This window comes from Protopterus annectens, chromosome 8.part0 (assembly GCF_019279795.1).
Source record: "Protopterus annectens isolate FY-2018-M chromosome 8.part0, PAN1.0, whole genome shotgun sequence".
Classification (NCBI taxonomy): Eukaryota; Metazoa; Chordata; order Ceratodontiformes; family Protopteridae; genus Protopterus; species Protopterus annectens.
In genome coordinates this window covers 1,930,053,205-1,930,078,859 of record NC_056741.1, presented here as the reverse complement: position 1 = coordinate 1,930,078,859, position 25,655 = coordinate 1,930,053,205, and positions in this window count along the sequence as shown.

Genomic DNA, 25,655 nt, shown 5'->3' with positions numbered 1-25,655 from the left:
GTAAACTGCAAGCGCTGGGTAAAATGAGGATAGCCTCTCCAAATCCCGCATGCTGGGGACACCCGTTACTTAATATAATATTGGCTGAGGTCACACAACCTTGGGCGAAGTTTGCATAATTAGATGAAATGATCTTCAAATGAAATGAGAACTGTGGAACTGACAGATAATGCTTATAAAAGACATAAGGCATGACTTGAGGCATCTTGACATTCGAACATTGTAGAAGCCCAAAGGATCTAACATGTAAGTATTGGCAGTGGAGAAAGAAATTTTGCAAGTACCAAGGCAACATAAGTCATTTTCAGCAGTTCACCTCCCAAATCAACTAGTATAGTCAATAAAATGCATGTAATGTAATCCTTTGAGAAGACCACCATTAACTGAGAGAAAATATTCTGTTTAAACTAAAACATTGCTTTAAAAAACTACAAAACATAGAACTCACAGGACTACAGCACTATTTAGCAAAGGCTGGGATTATATTCCACTTTTCCTGATATCTTGATGTTTTATATTGTTGAAATCTGAGTGAAGTTCCATGTAATTTGCTGTTCTCTGTAGTCCATTCACTTTTGTTGAAAATCTTTGCAAGCACTCTGTACAGTGGTTAATTCCAAACAGCATATTAGTTTGGATGCAAAGCTCATTAGAATGTAATCATAACGGTGTAACAGCTGCACCTAAATATATGCATTAAAATAAACCCCGATATTTTTCAGATATAAAGACCAGATGCAGTGCAATAAACACAGTTCCAGAGAAGTGCTCTGCCGGGAGCCTATTATGAACACAAGCCAGTGTTAAACAGCACTTACTGCAGCACATATGGGTTCTTAGGTGGTCAAGATATCTGTGCCCTATCTTGTGATAAATGCTACTAAGTAATACAAAACAGCAAAGATAGAAGACTGCTGTCTGTCTCTCAAAATAATTATACCTTCAGTTACAGTCCACAATATTCCAGGCACTATAACAGAGACTAAAAGGTGGTTGTAGAATTTTATAAATGGAAAATTGCCTCCATAGTTGCTGCCCCAATATATCCACCTCATTACTAATAAACTCCCAGGGAAACAGAGCAGATTGTGGGGATCCATCCATAACATTCCATCTTGTTTCACCAGAGGGGACAGGGAAACCTGTTCCTGGGGATTGTACTACTACTGAATCCACACAGATAAGAATATTCCCCCCCCTCCCTAGTTTGCTGTAGGAACTTTTAGATGACAAGTCTCATGCAGGCTAGGGCTTGACTCAAGTTTGTTGTCAAGACCAGAGTGCTGGATATCACTTTTTAAAGCTGATGACTACTGGACTTGTCACTCTCCTGAGTGACAATGACCTCATGTGGAATAAATACTCAACTTAGTACAAGGAAATGTAATCAGCTGGGATGGGCTCAGCTGACATTTCAGACAGTTGACAGCTCTCCCTAAGATGTGAAGAACAAAACAACGCTCCTTAAGATGTGAAGGACAAATACAGACTCTTATCTAAAACTTGAATCTTACAGAGACATGTGAAACACTCTGTGAAGATATGCATGAGAACTTGCATCAAAATCAGTAATGCTGAACCTAGAATCTGAGTAACTTCTTGTGAGCATGATGAAGTGGGATGTGAGGAGCATGAATGTTTATCATTCCCATTGTGTTTGTTCTTTATCTCTAGCTGTGTACATGTGGAGTTAGTATACTTAAGGATGCGGGGGAGGTCATTCCCCTCACGTGGGGGGTGCAGGAGAACCTCCCTTACAATAAACAAATGTGTATTTCATTATGTGTGGACATCACTGTTTTCTGCTACAACTGTATTAGTTTTTTTGATTTTACAGGACTGACATTTCTGCATGTGATCTCTTGTCATCCTGATTTGGCTGATCAGTCTTCAGTGGTTTTGGACAAAATGATGCAGTAAATACACTGAGATGGCCTCCTGTATCATGTCACATTTGCTAAGATGTTAACTTCTTTGCCTAGCTGGCAGTGCACCTAATTGTCTCCAAGAAGTGCAAGCCTGCATGGAAGAAACTGTCAGAGAAGGACCCTTCTTCTGAGTTAGCTCCCAAAGCTTAGGATCCTGCTCTAGAAATTACCCCACCAAGTTATGTGACAGTGTTTTTATCAGTAAAACTGCCTTTATGACATAGATAGAGGGAGCATGACTGTAGTTCACTGATCTGAGGTTTGGCTTGTGGTCCAGACACCGTAAGAGCCAGAAGAAAGTACACAAGTGAGCATGTGATGTCAGCTGACCAATTCTGGGATGAGAGTGGTGGCTAGGCTTCACAGCTCAAGCACCGTGCGGCAGAAGGTGGGGGCTATATCAGGCACTGAAATTAACATACAGGTGGACACTCTAGCTTGTAAACAGTATACTATGCTACAGCCATGAAAAATACAAGGAACATGCAACTATGGCCTGATATATCATGACCAGGCTTGACAGGGCCCATCCTGGGAAGTAAATGAAATAGATTAATCAAATATAATCCCACATGGAAGCAGTGATGATGCTATACTACAGTCCTACATGGCCTGTTGACTTAGTGGTCCCTGCTCCTGGTTGTCTTCCAAGGGCAGCTATGATCCAAAGGGTAAGCCAGACTATCAGACAAGAGAAGTGGGAAAAGTTATACAAATGTGACTGATAGACCATTGCTTTGGACAAAAATATATGCCTAAAAATTTCTCCAATGACTTTGAGAAAAAATGCTCAGTTAATACCTCCAGAGAAAGAGACTGGAACAAGTATCCTTCCCTCTTCAGAAAATGTAAGACAGATTGGAAGTGTTAGAGAAAACAGAATAAGACTGATGAACTCCAGCATCTAAACTTTTTTAGGAAGTCCAGCAGATTGTTCCTCTATAACAAGAAAATCGTACCATACCATCAATGAAGAGCTTATCAGCATCTCAGTATCTGCATCTGAAAGATGCCTGATCAATTTTTTGGCTCAAAGTAGTACATAAATATAAGGTGTTCGTCCTATGGAGCCATTCTCTAACGATAAACTTGTTAATGGATAGTACCAACAAACATTAATAATAACAAAAAATTAAAGAAAGAAAAAAGTGAAGGTGATAAAGATCAAAAGTTGAGCTGTTTTAAGAAATACTTAATCACTGAAAAAGTAAAAAAAATAGATTTTTTTCACACAGATGTTAAAAAAGCAATATGGAAGAGTAAAGGCCTGAATATCAAAAACAGTACAGCTCTGTCTCGGCTATCAAAAGAAAAGATGCGGGGAAGAGAAGGGCTGCTATACCTCAGGGTGTTCATTTAACTGTGACAATAACAAAGAGGAGTCTAAAGGCCAAAGGGCAAACCTGATGACTGCGACGATGACTTTGGACTCAGAATATATTGTGCTGACCGGAGGATTATGCACTGGAAGAAAGAGTGTCCTGATGATCAAGTATCTCTGCAGAAGGCAAACACAACAGTATATATGCGTGTTTGGATGTACATATGTGTATATATATATATATATATATATATATATATATATATATATATGTGTGTGTGTGTGTGTGTGTGCCTGTACATATAAATGCACATGTATGTAATTACAGGTCTATATTACTTGGTCGACAGTTCATATGATCGACTGTTTATTTGGTCGACAGTTCATTTGATTGACAAGCATTTGCCCCCTTCCCCAATGTTGTGTGACCCTGGAGTTGATATATATAGTTAGGGGGTGTGGGGCACAGCCCCCCACATTGGGGGGTGTGGGGGGTGAAGCCCCCCACCTAAAATGCTTGTCGATCAAATGAACTGTCGACCAAATAAACAGTCGATCATATGAACTGTCGACCAAGTCATATAGACCCGTAATTACACATAAAGTTAATACATAGTAACAGGCATATAATTTGCATATACAAAGTTATCAACCATCATTAAGATAAGATTTTAATTTTTTTTTTTTATCACTGGTTGTTGTATTTGAAAAAAAATAAGTATTGAAATCCATCTGAGTTTCCTTTTTTGCCTCATGATTGTTGGGTAGGAACAAGTACTCCTTAATTGTCCATAAGATCACAACATAACATAAAAAATAGCAGAGGAAATGAAAACAGTTTGTGATATGAAGTGATTAAATTGTCTGATGTGTCTGATTTTGAGTTGAAAAAAAACATTGTGACCAATATAGTATCATCAACCTCGGTCCCAGCATAGGAAAATATTAACTTTTGTTGCTGCTTTATCAGATTCACACAAAATACCTTATAATTAAGGAGGGGAATATTCAAAAGCCCAAAAGCAACAGTTTAGTTGTTAAAACTGAATACTGACTAGAATCACTCTTCGGTGCGCACACTTAGAGGTCTGAATGGCCTTTCATGTTGAAGCTAAGCTTATTTTTTTTCCTGAACTGTGTCAACAACTGCATGATTACAATGTTTTTGGTTCAGCTTCTGTCATTCAAAACAGGAATGGTGTATTACCTGAACACAGTAGATATGCTCCTTGATTTTATTACAGTAGTACATTATACAGGTTCATTTTCTAGGGCAGGATGTGCAATTGATATTGTCAGACAATGCACTTGTCTCATAAATCATCTTACATAAAAGTAATGCTAGGTGTCCCCACCTCCTTTCAGTGTACGAGTTCTTGCCCTTCATATCATCGTATCACCTTACTATTTTTCTGTCTCTTATTAATAAGCAAAGAGAAAAAAAAAACAGGAAAAAAAAAACATGAGTTAAATTATGAAACAGAGAAGTGACATTCAGAGCCATTGATGATGCCACTTTTGTCCCTCCAGAGGGAATGTTAAATTATGCTTAGGGTTCAAAATTCAATTCGGGGGTGTATTGTAGTCTTAAAATATGATTTAGAATTATAACTATGAATTATGACAGCCTGTCCAAGTCTTCTTAGAAATGTTAAAACAGTTGCAGCCTTTTTTAACCATGAAGTTCATCTAACTGCAGCACATTGTTTGCATTTTTGGTCATTTGCCAGGGGAGATTTTATCTCACCTGAATAGTCAGGTCTTGCTGTTACAAACTACACTTAAAGCTTACACATGTTGCTCTGATTGGAACATGATGATAACATGGTAGTTCGTATGCCTTGCAGATATATATTAACATGTGTGTATGACTTTTTCCCTGCTGGTATGTACACTTTTTATTGCATGTCACATGCAGGGGATTATGACTTGGTCTCTCTCTTTCTCTCTCTCTCTATCTCCTTTTTATTATTTTGTGCCCTCCATGGATCAGACCCGGTACCTCTTCTCAGACTTGGATATAGCAAAGTTCTTATATGTTTGTGATATCCTGGATTTGTTCCCATGCAATGCAGCACATCAGGCAACGAGCGCCCTTCAGCACTTGTTTCCATAGCAATTATGGGTTTTACAGGATCAGGTTGCTAGCCTGAGGCCCAACCCTCCTCGGAGGGTGCACCACACACTCACATGCACACACTCACACCTAGGGCCAATTTAGAGTGTTCAATCCACCTACTACATGTCTTTGGAATGTGGGAGGAAACTGGAGCTCCTTAAGAAAACCCATGTGAATGCAGGGAGGACATGCAGACTCCACACAGAAGGCACCCCAGCCGGGAATCGAACCAAACAGCTGACAATGCTAACCACTGCACCACTGCACCACCGCACCACCCTATGTTTGTGAAATGGATATCATGAAATTCACACTCAGGACAAAGCTCAAGAGATGAATCGTGACATCCATTTTGAGCACTTTTACTTACTTTCTTATGGCTGTAGAGAACAGGTTATAATTCTTTGTAGTACATGAAGCTTTAGACAGAAATGGAAGGAAAGGGAGTACCTTACCAAAATGCTTAGCTTTCATAATGGTTTTGGTTTTGAAAACCACAATACTACTGTGGGTAAGTTTATCCTTAAATGTCAGTACACTTGTGTCTGTCCTCAGTTTACACTTAAAATTTAAATTCAGACTGCTGCTTACATTCATATATAGTTTGCATTATATTCTTAGTCATTTCTATTACTTCTGATTTATATAAAATAGTCTAAAATAAAAATAGTTTAATTCCTTAAATATTTTCATTTCTTTACAAATCAGATCTGGGAGCCATTAATGGGCATTTACTTTAATATTATAGTATCCTGGGCACTACCTACATTTTAGTATGCAAAAAAAAAAAAAAACTCCACCTCACACTTAGTATTTCATCACAAGCAGTGGTCAGAAGCCCATTGCATTTCTGATCCTGCAAAATTTTTAAAATATGTAATATGCTTTGCTCTGACACATATAAAAGATAAACACATCACAGCTTTTAAAGCTGTTTCAGCTCCCCACCACTCCCCCATGGTGGCTGCTGAGTATGCTGTAGCAGACGCTTGGAGTATAACTGTGCAGAGTAGCAGCTTTGATATGCAAGTCTCACCGGGTAATATTACTGCACTGGCATTAAGTGATAGTTTATGACACCATTACTGTTACTCTACTTTCCCATTGATGTCAGCATCAACAGGTTAGTTGTCAGCAATTTGTTTCATATTTGAGTAGGTGGAAGCATCTGTTGAGTCCTTTGGGGGCACTGGTCATATGGTGCATGAAGGAGTTGAGAATATATGCAACCTTAGAAACAGAAATTTCATCTGCCTCTGACAGTACTGATGAGAACAGTGGTAAGTAAGTATTTTCGAATAATAGCTGCATCAGACTTTTTGAAAAGTAAACCAAGATTATTATTGAGTCTCTGGTGCTGAACTTACTTCCATCACAAGCTATACCTTCATCCTTGTATTTTAGCAGGTGGTCTCTATTGTACAATAAGAGCCCTTAGTTTTGGCAGAGGAATACCATCACCTATCAGGTAGATTCACCTTGGATATAAAGAGATCCATGTCACAGATGATGAGACACTTGTCTCCAACACAGTTGCACAGTAAAAATTTGCCATATTTCAACAAAGTGCCAGTGATCCAAACCCTAGGGGAATAGCTTCCCATTTGTGTTATCAGGAAAGGAATTCCAGACTCCCAGGTGGACTCGAGTATGGAACCTTCCAATGATAACCAGAAACAATTAGACTCAACAGTTTAAAAAACACGTACCATCCAAACAATTATAGTTATCTGTTATGCAGTCTAGTTGCTAAATTTAACCATACTGTTAGGTTTCTCATCTCCGATTTAGGGATATGATGGTACTTTATTTAAGTATCAATAGGGTCACTTGTAATGGCTTGTAAGGTAACTGGTGCAGCTCTTTACTGGTTCTTAACAGTATGCTGATAATTAACATTTCTTTCTTTTAAAGGTGATCCATGGATATTTCGTCTCATTAGTAGAGTGGACAATGGTGGGTGATGGGTAGTTGCTCTACAATGCTTCTTCTCAAAATTGACAGATGAGTATCATTTGCTTTGGCTTGATCATATCAGGTGGTTTAACAATGATTTGCTAAGTTTTGTTTGATATGTATTGTACAGACTGCAATAGTTCTTTTATTTCCTAATTGTGAAATGATATTAAGCTAATTACTTTTTTTCATACAGGAGCTTCTTTTATCCTATCCAGGGTATATGTGATGGCTGCATATTAGGTCTGTGTACTATAGAGAAGTTTCTCCTGTATGCCTAATGATGATGCACCACTGTTTAGTTCAAATCCTGTAGGTGCTCGAGAGAATGTGCCATGAGGCATAATATAATGGAAAGTTCTATAATACACCTGAATGGGGTATTTACTACATAAAAAAATTATTAAATCATAAGCACAGAGCATTGAAAGTCTTCAAACTTTGCACAAACTAACACAGGAATGTTAAGGTCAAGTCTATCCCAAAAGAACTCACTAAAACAGTCAAAAGAAGCAAAACTTTATTCAAGCTACAACTTGTTATTGAGACGGGTGACAAAAATAAGGCCTTCATTAACATAATCTGAACAAGGAAGGCAAAGAAACAGAACATAGTAGGCTTGAACAAAACGTTATCATAATAGAGCCAAAATATAGCTTGCACACTTGCATTCAGATTTGGAGCAAATCTCAGAACAAAAAGTTAATCCCATCCACTTTTTCTCCCTAAAACATGATCATGCCCAATACTGAATCTGACAAATTTCACCTCTGTTCACAGAATGGTGAAAAACACAAGTTCCATAAGTTCAGATGAAGTATGAGGAGGCCTAACTTTTGAAATCAAAATAGACTAGTATATCTCCTCAATGCTTACTAGTAATACAGTTACGTCCCTAATATATGAGAACATGCTGTTGTGGTCCCATTCCACATGGGAGACCTTCCACAGATCCCAATAATTACAGACCAATCAGCCTGTCAGCAGTATTGGCCTTGTTCACCAGAGCAATGAAGACAACCATAATGGAACTTTATTAAGGCAGATCTGGGAAACTTCCTTCTCCAAACATACCCAGTACCTTTTTGTTAAAGCTATGTCTCGTATGCTTAGCTTCATACATGTTTTTGAGAGTGTTACTACCACCTGGGATGGTTTATCTCTCCACATAGCTTATCTTTTACATTTGACACTATACCCTGTGATGGAATTATGAATGAAGTTGGGGGTTTGAGGGCAAATGAGGCTGTAATAACTTGAGTCCAATATTGGATAGATGGCCTTATATAGCGAGTAATAGAAGGTCACTCAACCTCACTATTTCTTGTCACTTGTGGAATCATTCCTCTGAACTGGGGTAACTTCATTTTGGCATGTTTTTCTCAGATGTCAAAACTGATATCGGTTTGGCTCACATATAGATGACTACAAACTGAGAAGCCTTACCCTTAATCCTACAGACACCAGCGCCCTTCAAACAGCAATATACAAGTAAATGTTGTAGTAAAAATAATCTTGCCTTCAGTGTCAAAAAATGTATCATTCTGACATTTGACAATCCACCTCCAGCTTTATGAAGTATTGATGGGTAATAGCTAAAAATTGACAAAATGGCTAAAGATCATGGAGTCCTTGTAGATAATGACATTTCATTTGACATCCGTATAGCTATTACATTCTGTAAAACATATAATGTTGCCCATCTGATCTTTTATGGGATTGTGAGTTGTGCTACAGAACTATTTGATCTCCTTCATACAGCTATTAGACACTTTCAGAATATTGTACCCTGTTTTAACACTTACTCATCATATCATCTGTTACAGTTGGAGAAGGTACAAAGACTCATCCCAAAGGAAACAGAAAAGATTCAAGGCTTATCTTACAGCAAAATATTCCTGCAAATCTATTTCTTCTCTTTTCTGTCACTTTCTTTGAGGACATCTCTTTTCCTGACATAAAAAAGCATTAAACCCTTTACTTAGAATATCTCCTTGGTGAACTGACACTCAGTCTCAGTAAAAATAATTATTAACTGTACTGTGAAATTTGTCAACTTCATATCTTAAAGATTTCCATACCAATGGAATAAACATTTCGTATTCAAACTCATCACATTAACATGTATTTTCAAAAAGGCTGTGGATGATTATCTGTAGATTTGCAAATTCAAACAAGGGACCCAGGATATAAAGTTTCTTGATGGCCAGTAAGATTTGGTTTTGTTCACCAAACGTATAAACTTGTCAACCTGCTGCAAGGGTCGGCTCCTGTGGTAGCTTAAATTGTCGTTTAGCATTCATTAGCGTGCTTCATACAACAGTGAGCTTTATAGGGTTTGCATGCTGTGGTTGCTGAAATAATCAACTTCCTTTTCTGAGGGAAGCTTGTAGTGGCAGATTTTGGCTTCCTCATGTTTTACTATCCACCTCAACAATTGGATTTTTACTTTTGGTTCTGGCATTCTTAAAGGTTAAGTATTTCTTACAAGCAAAGCAGAGTGTGGTGCTTTACCTTAGTAGACCTGTGGGACTGCTTCTAGTTGCAGTAACCAGAGTAGTTTTGAAGCCAGCATGCATGCAGCCCACTGAGAATTTTTTTTTCAATCTGAGGCTTCATTATGCCCCTGCCTATTACTGTCTGTTTTTTTTTTTAACTAAAGACTACTGTTTGCTTGATATTTGTTTAGATCAGTACTTGATTTTATGGTGTAGTATTGTCACTACTGTTACATTTCCTTTTTAGACAGAAGCAACTCCTGAGCTCAGTTATTTTTATTTGTTATTGTATTTTAGGTTACTCTAGTGATGATTACTACAAGTTACATATCTGTTGTTGAACTCTAACCTTTCTTGTTTTAGGTTGTTCTTAAAGCAGTTGGTAACATGTTTTAATTAGTTTTAGGGAATAACTCTGAAAAATAATTGTAGATGGAAAGTCAGCTGCTCCATTTGAAACCAGAGAGCTTGGCATAATGGTTATGGTGTTTACCTTACAGACACAAGGTATAGGGTTTGATTCTAATATGGGGTAATTGGCTAGACTTAAAATGGCCCACAAGGGCAGTTTGCCTAGTAGTAATCTATGAATTTAAGTAATTATAACTGCTACTATTATTGGTTCACAGTGAGTGGTCTTGGACATTTATATGTAATCCATCACAATACTTTATGCTGGTGTGAAAACACTACATCTGGGTATTAGGGGCCAGGCTATACTGGTAAAGATAGAGAAAATGCACAGTTAGTTGAACTGTCACAGGATTAATATTGTGCTTTTATAGGAAACCAAACTGAAATATCTGAAGGTCCCACACTTAAAATGACAATGAGAAGAGATATGCAAGGGCAGTCTCTGTACTAATGAGGAAAATATCTGAAACGACAGCTCTCTGGTAAAGAACATAGCAGGTGGATAGCAGACAGTGTTCTATCCCTGAAAGGGCCAAGCATTCTGATAAACTTTTACTGCCTGAGTTATAATAGTCAGGTCTTATAAGAAGTGGATGGGAAAGTTTTGAGGGCAGCTAAGAGTTTGGACTGAATAGTATGGCCAAGTAGTTTTAATTTTACTATAGATCTTGATCATACGGATAGAGGAGCCCAGAATCAAATAGGAAGACAAGGGAATATATGCAATATAAAGTGGCCACCTTTCCATTGACAGAGGTATGGAGGCTACTATTCCCTAATTTACAAGTTTACATTTTAACAAGGGAGCTACAGATATTACAGCAGGTTGGATGTTTTTTTTCCTAATGATATTTTCCCTATGAACTATTCAGTGGATATGACCATGATGGTTACCTGCTCATGCCCCGCTTGTAATAATTTTTCCATATTGGGAGTAAGAGATTCTGTGAGGGAGGTGGACTTTTGCCTTTTCTGTTTTGCAATTGGAAACATTTTGGAAATTTATTAGGGGAGGCAGTAAATAAGACCAGATCTGGACCGTCTTGTAAATAAGCAAACTGAAGATCCTGGTGTGGATATGGTGAAGAACTTAATGCAAATTAGGGTGAAGAAGTTACAAGTGAGGCACAGAAAGCAGGAACATAAAGGTAAGGTTAACTTGGAGAAGGAAATGTCTTGATTACAAAAGGAAATTACTATGTAGAAACAGATTGCCTCCATTTTGTACAACAGATTCTAGACTGCAAAAAGTGTTAAATTGTGCTGGGAGAACATTTTTTTTCTTATTAACAAAAGGTTAAGAATCTTTAAGCAGAGAATGGGAGGCAGGTCAGGCTCTTAATCATCGATATGGGGAACAACTATTTGAAAAGGAGTGTGGTGTTCTTGAAGTGTGCAGTTAGTGCCATTTTTTTTTCAGGACTGAGATTAACAAAAAGTTCTTTAGATTCACCTTGACTCTACACAAAGCGGAAGCAGAGCTAGGAAACACCAAGGTAGTGCCTTCCTGTGGAAGGGGGATTTTCACCCTCAGTCTTCCCTTGGATTTGCCTGCAAGCTTGAAAGATTCAATTCATTTTTCTGTGATATATGAAGCCTTTGCTACCAAATACTTAAGGCTGTGGGTCCAGATGGGCTTTTTATCAATTTGTATATGCTGGTTTGAGAAGAATGGATTGTGTTACTTCTAGGTTCTTATAAGAACACCTTTGATAAAGAGTGCACTCCAAATGAGATTTTAGGTTCCATGATTACTTTTCTTTATAGACCTGATAAGGATCCCCTTGAGGTGGGGAGTTACAGGCTGATAGCTTTGATCAAGTCAGATATAAAATACTAGGCCTTATGGAAACCTTGAAAGTAGGATTTAGGATTGAGGATGTAGTCCACACAAACTTAGCCTACTCCTGAGAAACAATTTACCATTTGTAATGTATCAGGAGATGAAAGTGCGTTTTTTTAGACTTTATGAAAGCTTTTTACACTCTCCATTTGTCCTACCTATTTACAGCATTAGAAAAGTAGGTTAGGCCAGAATATGTTAAATTAGAATCAACAGTTATATTTTCATGTATAAGCACACATTGATTTCCTTAGTCTTTCCTTAGAGGGGTACAAATCAGTGCTGTCTCCTCTCTGTGCTCTTGGTTTTGCTCACCATAGAATCTCTGAGCTCCTTCTTGTATGCTAAAGCTACTTAAGACATTGTCATTTTTTCTAGCTGCGATAGGTCTTTACATGCATTGCTGGATGATGTTTTGGAATTTAAGTCCACTCCAAGCCCACTCCCACTTACTGCAAGTATGGAAAACTTTAAAATTATACTGAGCTTGGGGTGTAAGTATCTATGTGGGGGGGGACTGCCAGATAATCCGTTTCCTTCCTTATTATACTAAGGCTATTTCGTGGGGTAGTAAAGGCCTATAAAGTGAACTATGCCTGCATACAGACAAAAATAAAGAAAATTCTGGCAGACTAGAGGAATCTTTGCATGATGTCCTCATTTAAAACTGGTGCAGAAACACTGATACTTTGTTTTACATATTGAACCTTATGTCATATTTTCCTGACATAAACATCCCAACATATAACCAAATGATATTTGGAGAAATAAACTCCCAGGACTTAAAAGGGAATATCCGTTTCAATGGAGGTACATGGAGTGAGGGGAATGTGTTGGGACCCTGGCTTAGCAGCATGCCATATAGTTTTATTAGTTGCTAGTTTCATTAGAACTGAAATACAACCACCATTTGGTTGCTTTAGGAAGCTGATCTTTTGCAGAGTCATAGTATGAAAGCCTAGAAGTCAAATTGTTGTAATAAAGCTTTACTTGAATGACCTTCTCACACTTCATGAATGTAGAAGTCTTTTCTCTCCTAAAGTGTGAAACTTCTCACACCTTCTGGTCACTTGTGTTGTGGTTGAACCTCACCCTGGAAACTGCCAGAGCCCCTATGAGGTTGGAATCTTGGAGAAGACAAGACATACCTTAGATGACCTGGTGATTACACATTCTGTTGATTTCAGCTCTTTTGCTTTCATGAGGAGATGATGTGGATTTCCATGCCATGACCTTGGTAGGTATCTCCAGCTGAGACATGCTATTAGGACTTATTCAGTTTAACATTTGGCTCTAAGACATGCACATCAGCAAGTCAAATGGTATCAGACATACTCGGTCTAGGGATCTAAACCTCTTCTGCAGCATAACCATCTGTCCTTTTACTACGCTTCTCTTTTGATGTATTGGATGACAACTGTTAAAATGCAAAAGTGTGTTGGAATAAGTCTTTTCCCTAACCATACTGGATGAAAGTTCATCTCTCAAGACATTTCTTTTCAAAAGAATGTCTAAGAAGGCATGTCAAATGGCATCAGACATAATTGGTCTGGGGATCTAAGCCTTTTCTGCAACATAAACAGAATGTTTTGTCGGGACAGGTATATTTCACACAGGATACCTCTGCTTTAGAACAGACTCTCCATCCAAGTAAAACAAAGTTCATCCTTGTCCATATTCAAGTCTATGGATGGGAAATAGAAAATGTACCCCCCTGTACTACTAATGGGCAGAGGGAGCTCCTAAGGGCTTTATCCCATGCAACTATGGTATTATCCCCGTTATTCCCATTAGGGGTAATATACAATTATTGACCACAGGATGGGTAAGGTCAATCTCTAACCAAAAGAATAGGTTAATCTAAGCACAAAAAGGGAAAATGGATAGGTTTGAAATGGTCCTAAGGGCAGCTATCCTAGCATTTATCTATGAATCTATGTTACAGAATGATCAGTTTGAAAGTATGGATCTGTCAGGAACCAGACAGATATCTAACAATACACAATTGGGTGACAACTGGAGAGATTTTAAAAACTCTTGATTCCCTCTTTGTTTCTTTTATTTAATAAATGATTCCTTTTGGTTGCTAATTATCATGTTGAGGAGTTAAAAAAGAGGCATCACATAGGATGCAGTCTTGGGATAGGATTACAATTTCTCTGAACAATTGAAATCTTTTGCTAAGCATCAATAATTCTCATAGAAATTTCCCTGACTATTCCCTGGTGGACATAATGAGTGCTGAAGGTCTGTAACACAGGATGCAGACACATGGTCTAGAAGAGTGCTCAGGCCCAAAATATTTTGGGTATTGTTTCAGGTGGCCTCATAAGCATTTTGTGAACTCTAACTTTATTTTAGTGACTTTGTTCTGTTGCCAAGTGGTCAGAAAAAGATAATAATAATAATAATAATACATAAGTGGGAGAGGATTTGGATCTATCCATACATATCAGTTTCTAAATCATACATCTCAGCTCATCCTACTATAAATATATGACATTCACTACTTTTCTTTCTTAGGAGATATAGCAATAACCCACGAAGTGTTGCTGAATATACTGACTTCTTTAATTTCTTATATATGGTGGGTTGTAGTATTAACAGGTGGGTTGGTGAATATTGTTTGATCCTCTGCTGTGATGTGTATACTGAATGGTAAGCTGCTTGCATATTATTACCTTAACTTATGTTAATTAATGTTAATGTTTGGATGACCAAAGATGGCAAATCCTTATTTTTAAATGCAACTGAAGAAACTCGGTTGTAATACTTTTACTGAAAAGACTGATTTGTGTGTATGCATACTTGGACTGGTTTGCACATACTACAAATATGCTTCCAGAAAATGTACTGTCATTATGAAGAACATTATCTAGCCATCCTGTCAGCACTGCACTGTCCTCTTTTAATAGCTGAATGAAACTAATTATGCACATTGTTTCATATGCATTTAGGATTTATATCTAATCTTGAAATGTCACAATCCAAAGAAATAAGGAACATCTTGCCTCCCACTAAAGACCAACCAATTATGCAACCATGATGTGTTATTAGACTGCATAGAATATTAATTACTCATTTAAATTTATGGTTACTTTAGTTTCATTTCACAGAATGTTGTATAGTTAAATGTTCCATCAGTTTTTAGCTCATCATTGTTTCCTAAATCTCTTGATGTCCTTCAGCAAAACTTGCATGCAGCCCTGCAGTATAATTTCTTTTGAATCACTTCTGCATTAATTATCTCTTTGTTACTCATTAATTCAGTGATAAGGCCACATACGTGGTACAATATCCAGTGATAAGGACACATACGTGGTACAATATCCAGTGATAAGGACACATACGTGGTACAATATCCAGTGATAAGGACACATACATGGTTCAATATCACACTGTGACGTCTGTACGTCTTCAAAGTCTATACACGTAAAAGTCCTGGGAGGTAATAATGTGCAGGGTGGGATTGGGGTACACGAAGAACATTTTAGAGGAAAATATATAATTTAAAACTTTCTTTATAGAAAGGAAGCAAAACATGTGGACACTTCAGAAATCTGCAAGTACATCAAGTTAAATGACAAAGTGTGAGAGGAATGAAGAATGGACAGTTCATAGAAAAGAAAGGACTAGAATATGATGGCACACAGTGAAACAGAGTGCAGAGAGTAAACAATCATACCACTGGAATAGTATCATATGAAAACATTGCAAAAGATGCACATTCAGTGTGTGTGTATTTATGTCAGAGCTTCAGCTACCCTGAAATCCTGCCCCATAACCATTTTCTACCAAATATATGGTAGAGGCCTATGTTTCTAAAAAAATCATTCTTTCATCACTTACTTATCTAGCCACTTTTTTTCTCTAGGGCTACCTTGGCTTCTTGTAACAGATATATCCATCATACTTGCAGGTCACATATCTCCTCTTTTCTTTGGCTTTTCTCAACAAACCCCAAACACCCATGTTTTCATTTTTTTTACTCCATCCACTTTCAGATTTAATTTATGCTGTCCTCTCATTTGTTGTCTGTCTACAATGTTTCTTTACTGAATGACCGTTATCTTTCCTCCAAACATCCACTTTCAGAACCCACCACTGTACAGCACTAAAAAGCTTAAATTGGTTAGAACTACTTTATCAACTAACATGTACTTAGCTTCTTACCACCTATAAAATTATCCAGAATCCATCTGCCTGTCCAACACTAAATAACATTCTACACAACTATGTTCCCAGTTAGTTATTACAGTCCGTTGACCAAAAACTCCTGTCTGACCACAAACCTATCAAATCTGTTGGGCATTTTCTGTACTCATATCATGTTGCTAAGGCCTGCAACTCCTTATCTGTCTCCATCAGAGCAATATCCTCCCTCCTACCCTTCAAAACCATTCCGAAGGACTTCCTGGCCAAAAACAAGCTCTGTTCTTGCTTAACACCAGGATCAACTATATCCCTAAATGTGGACAAATACCTATTCATACCTTACATCTCCTTACTCTCCCTTCTTCACTTATCTCTTTGCTACTATCAATTTTTCTCCCCTGTTTTTCTCTCTAAATATACCATAAGCCTGCTTTTCTGTCACTTTGTATTGCAAGTCCTGTTTGTATTTTACTAACTTACCTTTAATTTCTCTATAAAGGCTGCAGTGGTGCAGTGGTTAGAGTTGTTGCCTCACAGCAAGAGGCTCTCTGGTTCGATTCTTGGCTGGAGTGCTTCCTGTGTGGACTCTTCACGTCCTTCCTGTGATCGACTAAACATTAAAAGGGATGCAGGTAGGTGTGTGTGTGTGTGTGTGTGTGTGTGTGTGTGTGTGTGTGTGTGTGTGTGTGTGTGTGTGTGTGTGTATGTGCTTTCTCTGAAGGTTGGGTGCCAGGCTTGCAACTCAACACCATAAAAATTCACTGCCAATCATAAGCAGACCAGTGATCTGCTGTGGCAACCTCTATAACCAGGAAAAGCCAAAAGAAGACCTTTAATTTCTCTATAAACTGGCTAAAATGTCTCTAAATATTAAATCATTGCCATAGAACTTGCATCTATTCTTAACCAATGTTTTCATATTATTTCTGATTTGGTATAATTATTTAAAGTGTATTTCTTTTTCATATTATTTTTAAAGACTGTACAATTATTGCTCTTAAAATGTTTTGTAATACTTAGAAGCTTTTCTCCCTAGGCCTCCATTGAAAATGGGCTCCTACCCATTCAGGCTATTCTACTAAGCAAATGTCAATAAATAAGTAAACGAATAAACATTTATCTTCTGTGCTGCTACTTTGGCACTAATTACTTACTTCACTTTCCTATTCATCTCACTGAACCTATCTGAATCACTTGGACTGATGGTTGTAAACCTAAATGAATTATAAACCAGATATTTATCAGTATAATGATAAGATCAAGAACATCCTATTTTATACGGTTAAGGACTGCTATACCATTTGTGTATTACAGAAATGTATTTAACGACCATGTTATGTGAAATGAAAAAATGGAGTTTGTCCCTAGAAAACATTATAATAGCATCAAATGGGGAGGGGGGGTCAGGGTATTAGATGTCAGATGCTCTGTTGACATAAATCAATTCAAAATATACTTGGTAGACAATACCATTACTGAAATAGTTCACCACACTAAACTGCTAGGCGTCATCATAGACAATCAACTAAAGTTCGATCTCCATGTCCAACAAAATATAAAAAAAAAAAAAATCACTGAAACTTGGCATCCTCTCTAAAAACAAACACTTCCTGAACACATCAACCAAGACCACTCTTGCTAAAACTTTCCTCCTACCCTTCTTACTATACAGTGCCTCTATTCTTTCTTACTTACAGATCTCCATTAGATACAAAATGGAGCAGTATTACAACAAAGTGGCCAAGTTTGCCACCACCTCAGAACCAGCACATATCATCATAGGCCACTGCAAATGCTACATTGGCTAGAACTCCCTAATTACCTCCTCTGTGTACAACTCTTAACACTACACAACATGATCTATAAACCTTTAGCCTGCAACAACATAGTCAAACCTTACAACCCCATCAGAGTCCTTAGGTCCAAAGATGAAAAGAGACATAGAGGAGCTCTCTGATTATGTAGCCCAGGCAGGTATGATCCTAACCCTGAGCAGTATCCTTCCTTCACCAAGAATGATGCCACAATATAGAGACAAGATGATCAGATTTAACAATTGGCTTAATGTCTGGTGTCATTCAAAGGGGATCCAGTGTCTGTCTGCCTGGGATGACATGCTTGACAAGCCACGCTGCTTCGCAAGGGACGGCTTGCACCTGTCATCCCTGGGATTCCGGATATTGGCTAAGGCTCTTGCCACCCCCATAGTGCCTTTTTTAGGCAAGGCTCAAATTCTAAACCTACCACCCTAGAAAACAAAAATGGGAAGAAACTGAGGGTAATGCTGCTCAATGCCAGAAGTCTAAATCTCAAAATGCACGCACTCGAGGCCCTTCTCAGTATGGAGAACATCGATGTCTGTGCTGTAACTGAAACCTGGTTCAAGGCTCCTGAGAGCACCCCGGCACTATTAGGTTTTACCTCATATCATGCATTCCGTCCCCAAAACCCGGATCACACCACAAAAGGAGGGGGTGTATCCATATTCATAAAGGATACACACACCTCCAGGTTGGTGGCAACGCACGAAGCTTCGGAAACCATCCAGGTGCAACTAACCATAGGCAAAACTGCTCTACAAATTGTAGCATGCTACAGGCCACCCTCTCAAACTCAGGAACCCCACACAGCCTTCCTGAAGACACTGGAGGGTATAAATGTATCTCCAAACACCATCATATTGGGTGACTTCAACTACCCGAATATAGACTGGGAACATTACTCAAGCCCTAACTTTCTAGCCCAACGGTTCCTGGAGTTCATAAATTCAAATGCCATGGAACAGCTAGTCACTGTTCCCACGAGAGGAGAAAATATACTAGATCTCATTGTCACAAACATGGGGACAAAATGCTCCACACCGGAAGTATATCCCTCATTGGTGAGATCTGATCATAAACTAATCTCACTGGAAATCCACATCCCGCCCCCACCCCAAACAAAAAAGACCATAGTGAAGAACTTCTCTAAACCAAACTTCACACTACTCAAGACTGGTGTGGTATCCTTCAAGGACCCTGAGCCAGTGGAAACCACAACCCAAGCTGCGGAAGCCCTTACAAATGCCTTCTATGAACACCTCCAGGACTGCATGGATCAGGCAATCCCAAATAAAACCAAGACTCTTTCCACAAAGGGCAAACGTCCAGTCTGGTGGACCCCAGCCATTAACAAACTTTACAATAAGAGGAGAAAGCTATTACATGATAGAACAAAATCCATAAAAGGGAAGTCACCCCTGATCATTATTAGTAAAAATACGAGCACTCATAAAATCAACTAAGGCCAATTTTGAGAGAAAAATTGCCATGGATTCAAAGGACAATCATAAGGCCTTTTTCAGCTATGTTAGGAACCTGGGTGGAAACTCCCAGATCTGCTCAGAATTAGTCCAAAATGATACAAAATCACTGAACCCACAGACATTGCCAACATACTGGCAGACAGGTTCAGTGCAAACTTCACCCCCCTCACCCCCCCCAAAGGAGAGATAACTATCCCAGCTGAGTTTAGCCTTCTGGACATCTCAAATGCGCAGGTGAAAGCTGCTCTCTAAAGCTAAAAACACAGCATCAATGGGACCGGATGGTGTCCCCGGCTGTGTGCTACGAGCTAAATGAGGAATTAAACCCGCACATAAGGCAGCTGTTTAATCTCAGCCTTACCACAGGATTTGTGCCCAAGGAGTGGCGACGGCAACTGTTGTCCCACTCCACAAAGGCGGCGCCTCTGGACCCTGGTAATTACCACCCCATAAGCTTAACAAGTCTAGTCTGCAAAGCTATGGAGAGGATCATAATGGAGCTCATAAACAAAGATATAGGGACTTGCAGACATTGGACCCGACCCAGTTTGGCTTTGTCAAGGGAAGATCATGCCTTTTGAACTTGGTCGACTTCTTGAAACAGTCACCAAGGCCATTGATGAGGAAAGGCAGTCCATACAGCCTACCTTGACCTTGCAAAGGCTTTCGACACAATACCCCACTCGGGTATTGTAGAAAAACTTACCAGCTTAAATGTAAACCCATATGTCACAAGATGGGTTGCAAACTGGCTTAAGGACAGAACCCACAGGGTTAGAGTTGCTGGCGCTGTGTCAGACTCCAAGCCGGTCACAAGTGGTGTCCCACAGGGCGCGGTCTGTGGCCCCTATTGTTTGGCATCTACTTCTCAGAAGTACAGGCCAACATGGGAGGACTTTGGCTGACAAAGTTTGCAGACGTCTGCAAACTGGGCGCCATAGTGGAAAGTGCATCGGACACGGATATCCTTCAGAAGGGACTCACGGAAATAGATAGCTAGTGCCAGAGCCATGGCCTGAAGTTAAACGCCAAAAATGTATAGTCATACCCTTCGGGAAAAACAAGGTAACCCCAAGCTACCATATAGGTGGCAATCCACTAAGCACAGAAGAGGTTATCAGGGACCTGGGGACCCAGGTTGACAGTGGCCTTTCTTTTGACACTCACATTGCTAAAGTGGTTAGAAAGACCTTCTACATTGCCCACCTGATCATGAAGGGATTCACATCCAGATCTAGTGAGGTCATTGTTCCCTTGTACTCTTCACTTATCAGACAAATAATCGAGTACAATGCCCCATTCGGGATGTATCTCACCTGACATCTGCAGCAATTGGAGAGACCCCAAAAGTTCCTCACCAAAAGGATAAAGGGACTCCAAAATCTGTCATATGCTGCCAGATTGAAGAAACTCCAGCTCTATTCAGTCGCATACCATCTGCTCAGAGGTGACATGTGCCTGACATACAAGGCCATGTCCAACCCGGAATTAATGGACATGCTCCACCTCAAAAAATCCAAATCCACCAAAACCACTAGAGCAAGCAACTTAAACCTTAGCACGGATATAAATAGGACGTGCTGGAGGGATAGATTTATCACTCAGAGACTCCCTATGCTGTGGAATAAAATCCCGGTCCATGTGAGGCAGAGCACCTCACTGACTCTGTTCAAGAGAAATCTAGACCTGTGGATGGGAGATCATAGGTTTACCTCGGGAATCATCTCTGTGTCACTGCTGGACAGAGGCACAACAAACTAATGGGCACAGTATTTTTTCATATAAGGGGTGGCGTAAGCCACAAAAATTTGGGCTAGGCTTATAAATGCCTTAGGGCAGATAGCCTAGTATAAACCTATGAACCTATGAACCTATAAGATAAGGAACTACTTAGTATCTCCAAGCCCTCTAAACTACCAGACAAAGCCTATACTCTAACTCTGTTGATAAAATGTGGAATTATCTCCCGCTGTCTACTATAACTATTCCTACTCTAATAGCTTGCTAAACTTCCCTAAAACAACATCTTCCTAATTCCTGGCTATGCCCATGCTCTGCTCCTGGCTAACCTCCCCTCCACTTTTTCCTCTCCTCTTACTGACCCTCTCCTGTCCAACTTTCTCACTTCCTCTTGTTTTCGCCATCAGTCAACACCAGTTAAGATTACCTATCAGTCTTCTGATATTCCCACTTCTCTCACTCTTCCTTCTTTTGTAGTACTGTGCTTTCTCTGTTTCACAAAATTATGGTGAGCACCCCAAGTCCACATTAAGAAATTAACTAGGAAACCTCTACTACTGACTACTCACTAAATCATAGAATGAACTGTCCTCATATCTTAAGGCTGTGTTGGAAAATATGCATTATATTGTATATACTTTGCATGTTGGAAATATGTATTATATTGTATGTACGTTGCATGTTAGAAATATGTATTATATTGTCTGTACGTTGCATGCCTCCTGTGCTGCATAAATGCTGCATCATCTGTTTCATCACATGAATCTATAGCAATTTCTCCATATTTCACTGCGTTCACTGTTATCTGTTAATACTACAGTGCATTTGGAGCTTTTCTCCCCAGGTCTCGACTCAAAATGGGTTCTTTTTGACCCACTTGGACTATCCCGGTAAACAAATGTCAAAGAAATGAGTAAATAAATATTTCCCTGTGTGCACTTTTTGTTGAGAACACATGGCTGAAGTGAAATTGAGCTGCAAGGCCACATGGCTGTCACAAATTCACTATAGACACAGACAAGCATGCAGCACCATGCTCACAGCTTCAGTAACCAAGTGCACAAAGGTGAAATAATGTCCATGCTCCCCAAAACACCTAGAGACATCAGACATTATGGCACGAATCAGATTCAGGATGCCCAGTGGCAATGTCATTGGCAATGAAAATTCAATGCCCATTGGGCACCGTGTTTATTAATGGGGTCTGTGGAACATTATACCTTTTGCAGTGGCGAGAAAACTTTGCCTAAAATACATACTGCAGCATTAGTGTGACTACTGCAGCATGCAGGATTTCCTCCATACTGTAGCACACTTCTACATATTGTAGTGACGTAATTATGTGCTGTACATCAAGCACAAGGCACATAATTTCACCTGCTCCTGTATACTTGGCTACTGAAGCTGTTAACATGGAACTGCATTGCTTCTCTTTGCCCACAGTGAGTTTTTACAGCCATATGTCTCTGCCATTGAATTTCACTTCAATCATGTTTCCCCAACCAAATGTACCTGCAGGATAATGTTTCACAGCCTAACAGTCTAAACCTGATTCAGTTTAGTTTAAAGTAAATCCATGTGTTGGGAGCCTGTTTAGAAAAAGTACCACTTGCTTTATACTAGCTTCTGTTGTTATTTGCTGAATTTCTTGCCTCACTTTTTTTTATAATGCAGTAAATGTTATAGGAACACTATACTTCAGAAAGGATCCTACCTTATTCATATTAGCTTCTAAGTTTATTTATGAAGTCTTTACTGACATTGTTTCCATGTAACTGTGTAAACATACTTACCTAGGAAAGGAATTTTTATTTCAAGTTACACAACACATCCATGCCATGGTTCTCTGCTAATGTATTCAGATAATGCAAGTATACCAAAAAGGACAGACTCCCTCTTCAAAACAGATATTCATGGCATATATGTGTGTGGTGTGCATGTGTGTAAAACTTCAGCGTGAGCCTTTACTTTGTCTTAAACCAAAACCTTACTTATTAAAATAATATTTAAAAGGTATTGGTTTGAATCAGCAAAGTCACTGTAGATATCAGTAGTAGAGGACAGTGCAGTGGTAGCATACCTCTCAACCTAGAAACATCAAAAATCTGGACAAGGCCCATGAAAAATAGGTACAAATCTGTATGCTGATTAACATAAAATTTGCATACATAATTACGAAACCCCACCCACTATGATGGAATTGTGGGATACCAGCTTTCAAACGCAAACTGAAGAACAGACAACCAAAATATGGCACCAGAGTCCCCCTGCAGCCATTCCAATGTCCCATTACCTGGCGATTTCACCCCATTTATCATAAACACTAATGTGCATACTTCTTTACTTCTACAATGATTATTTGGATTTTATATTTACATTTTATTGCACAATGCACAAACACCAACAGACATCTGATAAACAAAGCAATACTGTCTCACATTGAAAATAGACTTAGCATTAAAACTCATCTGCCCTTGAAACTCACATTCATTGAAACAGCATTGAAACCCATACCACATCCAAAGAAAATGCATCTGGCCAATGGTAGATAACAATTACCTTTGGTCTGTTTTCAAATAATAGGCCCCTTGCACACAAAACAAGAAACATACATGTGTTCTTTGATACACCTTCCAGACTTTATTAAATTATATTCATTGTATAATACAGCATACTTGTTAGAATTTGAGCGCATTTTAAATTTATTGTTTACATTTTTCCAGTAAGCAATGAAACAAAATGCATGAACCAATAATGACAAAACTGCCCAATTCAGAACATTTCCATCATAAAAGTCCACTTACACACACACACACAAAATATGCATAACATACAACTAAAGTTTGTACGATGACATAACACTGTTGTCTGCTCATTATTAAAACTCAGCTTTGGACTCTTTACTTAAAACTCCAGGAAAATCATGTCAAAAGCATCAAAGGGGAAAACAAACTGAGGTACAGAGAAAGCAACAATTTTATAATATTCTGTCAGTGCTCAACTAGCCCCCTATGGAGTTTCTTAAAGACACCATGTCTGAAACTAATATGAGCATTTCCAAAATTTTACTAAACATGTATTCAAATAAATACCAGCTAACATCCAAACCTTTTGCCTGATATGGCTGATATTTCAATATAAAATAGGTCTCTTTGTACAATAACCATTGGTTAAACTAATGTCTTAGATGGAAAGCTGTCCACAATAATGCAACAGAGTGACATTTTTTTCTTTGCATTTCATATGAAGAACATGTCTATTTATTGGACTAGACACTGGTTCATTTCTAATATCTTATATATGCTCTAAAATCCACTTTCTAACTTGTCATTTTGCCAACAAACTATAACACATAAACCTAAATGTGCTGCAGTATAAAATAACTCTTTGAGGCACTACAATATTGACCACAATAGCATAAATGTCAATAAGCACAACAATGGAGTAAATATGATGCAAAATTAAACAAAATAAACAAATCAGTGCTAAGATAACTACCCAGCTTTTAAATACCTTTTGACATCTATAAGAGAAACTTGCAACACCTAAGCTAAGCTTATTGTTGGATGTTGGCTAGGGTTAAGAAGGTCCTTCTGGTTGTTAGCCAAATATATACCTATGAAACTGTGAATCATCATAAAGATATAGTTTGAATCACTTCTTTTCATTTGCTTGACCAACGGATTTCTGCCTAAGTCAAAGCCAAGGATTGGTACTGACAACTGTTTCATTTTTGTCTTCTTTTTTTCAGTACCTTATTTATTCCCCTAAGAACCCCGTCCCTACTCCTCTGCTATCAGTTATTCACTTTCTCAGTTTGCTCCTAGTATATTTCATGATAAACCAGCCAAGCATAACCTGATCTCCCATAACCACATGCTTCTATCTTTATTTTTAACCTTTCCCTACAGTTTAAAGTACACAGCTGCATGGTCAGTACTGACTATTGCTGTTTTTGATTGAACAGTCCCGACTCCTTTAAAACCCTAGTTGAGCTTCCCTACACCTTGCTGAGTCACAAATGGATGAGTTTCCTTCGGATCAGCTTTATCTCCCGCATGCTGAACTCCTTGGTTGCTACTTTCCATAGGAAATCGCTGCTATTGCAGTTGGTGTGTGGGCCAGCAGTGCTTCTACTGTTTTTTGAGAATTTCTCTTTTTTTTTCATATTTATGTGACTGTCACATTGGTATATAAGTCTAGGGGAGTGAGGATTACTCTTTACATAGAAGTTTGGTGGTGGTGTTGGTGGGGGGGGGGTTGGCTCTGCAGAAAATGCTTTCTTTTATTTTGTCATTGAGTTCATTTCTTGTTGAATGGAACTTGGTGAACTCTGCCTTTGTTTAGTTGTAACTTGATGACATACTAGCTGACCGA